We start from the raw sequence: 3,528 nt of genomic DNA on the forward strand, positions 1-3,528 counted from the left end.
CATTCTGACTTTAAGCCTGGCTCTTCATCCGTGACACCATGCTACCTGTCATCATGGCTACTTTGTAAACTATAGACTATCAAAGAAACAACAACTGTTAAAATACTCCCCTGGATTCTGCTGGCTTCACCCTGATCATGAGGTAGGTGCCTTAGTCACTGACAGCTCTTCCTGTTAACAGGTGTACAAGAAAGGGGGATCGCCGGTGAACAATGATCCACTGTAAAAAAGATGTTTCATTAGAGACCAGAAAACTCATTGCGCTGCTAACCTGGCTCGCTGGCCACATTAGCTTTTCTACCTTTTCTGACTCATTGGACTATTCCAACAGTGTATCCTTTAACCAGTCTGTAACAGTAGATCCTCTCAAAAATCTGAGAGAAGGAACAATTTGTTATATACATCACAAAGATTGAATCATTTAATGGCAATAGTAGAGGAGGGTTATTATTAATAGTAGAGGACAGGTATTCAGGTCCCTTTGACCCCCTACCTATCGCTTGGGCACCAGGAGTGGATTCTTGATGCTATGTCTACATAGCAGTCTTAGACAACCAACCAAGAAATCAAATTTCTTCCCAATGTAAAGGAGAGGGACCACAGACAATCTGTCTCAACTTCATTGGTTGCCTCTTCCATCATTTCGCTAGAGGAAGAAGTGTCCGGGAGCGCAGTGTTCCATAATACAGATCACTTGTTGCAGTGATGATTACTCAATCAATTAGTCTCTAAGTGGCCCAGACCCTGATTATCATGTCCTGGTGCTAATTTCTTATTAGGTTTGATATCATCTGTGCATCAGTCCCTAGACCAGCAGTTCTCAGACATTTTGGTTTCAGTATGCTTTATACTCTTTTTTTTCATACATCGGCACTTATTATTTAAGTTCAAGAACAGGTTATGAAAGGGGTGGGGGTGGGGCCTAAGGGAGAGGGAAGAAGGAGGAGACAGGGAGATGAGAGCCTCTCATCTGAGCCTGCTCTAGACAAGGTTGGTCCTGATTTCTGAGCCTTGGTCCAGGCCATACTATGAAGAACATGATAAGATGAGGTTCCAGGGGGTCCAGGTTTAGGAAAACATCAGGGGTAGCCAGGGTTACACAACCAACCAGAGGTGGGGGCTGGGATTCTCCTTGAATCAGCAGCACCACTTCTTTTTAGGAATTAAAGCATAGTGATAAGTTCCATCCCACTTATTTCAGCTCTTATAAAACATTCTTGTAGTTAAAAGTCTTTGTGCTAAAGAAGTCTTTCATCTCCTCTCTAACTTCTTGTACTTTGCTTCTAGTTTCTTTGAATATGAATCCAACTTGTAGGCTGCCTGCTCCAGAGCTGCTGCTTGCTCCTCAATTAAAGTAACCTGATCCAGATCAGGCTGAAATGCTGCATATTTCTGGTTTAAGTCCTTTAGGTTTCTATTTATGTTTACTGCAGTATCTTCCATTTCTAGTCAGTTTGTTCATATTTTCCAGAAGTTTATAGTCTTCATTGTTGGCTGTCAGCTTGCCCGTCATGTATGTGGCCATTTTGGAGAACATGTCCTGGCATAGCCCCATGATGTCTGCCTTGGAGGGCTCCATGGCCTCCTTGGCCATCTCCACCATGGCATTATCTAGTCTGGGGAAGGGAGGAAGGAGAAAACATGGAAGGAAGGTTGGGGATGGGGGAGGAGTGAGAAAGGGAGGGGAAGGAGGGGGAAAGAGATGGAAAGGGAGGAGGAGGAAGAAGGGAGAGGAAGGGAAAGGAGGGGAGGGGAGAAAGGTACACTTTATACTCTTTAAAAAATTATTTTATTTTCAGTTTCAAAATCTCTCCCTCTCATTCTCCTCCCTGACCCATTCAGAAGGTAAGAAAAACAAAATCCATTACAGATAAATATAGTTATGCAAAACAAATTCATGCGTTAGCCACGTCAGTGAAAGAAAAAAGAAAGGAACAAATGAATGAAGAAAAAAACAAAGGAAGAAAGAAAAAAATATCCTTCAATTTGTACACTGAGTCTATCAACTTTCTATCTAGAGGTGAATAACATGTGTCATCATTGGAATAGTGATTGGTCATTTTGCTGATCAGTCTTATTATAAGTCTTTATAATATTATTGTTATTGTATAAATTGTTCTGGTTTTGCTTACTTAGCTTGGTATCAGTGATGCTTTTATATTCAGAAATTGAGGATTCTTCCCCAAATAACTTCTATGTGATTTATATCTATTGATATTTACCATATTGGAAATTAAAATATCTTAATATTATTATGAAAATAGTTTTGACCTCCTGAAAGGGTCGGGAAGACCCCCAAGAAGTCCATCAATCTTACTTTGAGAACTATTGTCCCAGACCAAAAGGAAGAGGAAAGGAACAAGCATTTATTAATCAATCGTCTTCTATGTGCTAAGAACTTTACAAATGTTACCTCATTTGATCTTCACAATAACCCTGGTAGGCAGGTGGTATTATGATCTCTATTTTTCAGTTGAGGAAACTGAGGCAGACAGAGGTTAAATGGCTTAAATGACACAGTTACTAAATGTGTCAGATCACATTTGAACTCAGGTCTTCCAACTCTAGTTCGAGCATTCTAGCTGTTGTGCTACCTAGCTGACTCGAGATAGGATGGGTGAGTTTCTCCCCTTATTTCTATGCATGGGCATGTAGGCACATAAATCACTGTGTTGTACTGATACATGTTAATAAGATATATAAAGAGAACACATTGGAATGTTGAAGTTAACTATATATCTGATTGTCTGACTATGTGCAATATATAGCATATTTCACTGCATAACTGCTATAGATTTTATGCCATTTTTTTTTTTGCAAAAAAGTGGGATGCAACCATTATGTGAAGCTTTTAAAAAAACAAGCCAGTGTTAGTTTAAAATCATTTGTTACTAAACTGTCTTTGGTGCAAGATTAGGATGCCTGGAATACTCATGAATATACATTAAAATTGGGAAGATGCAAGTCTCACCGTATCACGTGACTTACTCATGGCAGCTTCACCTGCCTGTCCACTCCCCTTGGGCCTATGGCTCTCCATTAGGTTGGGCAACAATACCGTTAATACTGCAGCATTGTAAATAAACCATGCAAGTTGGCTTTTGGAAATACACTGACAATGCACATATGCTGAGAATTCTAGGCTCATGTCTTGCAATGTGCGAAAGATAAATGCGTATCCATATGTCACTGGTGAATACATTGCTGCTCTGTTTACCTTTTAAGTGTCATGACAAACAGAATTATACCATGCCATGATTTCACGATGGAAGGTTGTAAACCAAATTTTGGATTGGAAAAACAGAGTGCGACGATTATGTGGTGGTGACAATTATGTGGTGAAATATGTTATGTATACACATGTACATAAATATAAACATACATACAGTTAGTATATACACACATATGAACCAATGAAATTATTTAAAACTACAAATTACAGACAAGATATTAATATGCACTAGTAAAGGGAGTTCTTTTTCAAGACTTCCTATACAGATAGGTTAAAAAATACATCCATATACACAG

General features: G+C 39.2%; 1 pseudogene; it reads right to left on the reverse strand.

The window, feature by feature from the left end:
• Positions 1 to 1,251: 1,251 nt before the first annotated feature.
• LOC118846568 lies at positions 1,252 to 1,603 on the reverse strand (annotated as a pseudogene).
• Positions 1,604 to 3,528: the final 1,925 nt, after the last annotated feature.

The sequence above is a fragment of the Trichosurus vulpecula genome, chromosome 1 (genome assembly GCF_011100635.1).
Source record: "Trichosurus vulpecula isolate mTriVul1 chromosome 1, mTriVul1.pri, whole genome shotgun sequence".
NCBI classification, from domain to species: domain Eukaryota; kingdom Metazoa; phylum Chordata; class Mammalia; order Diprotodontia; family Phalangeridae; genus Trichosurus; species Trichosurus vulpecula.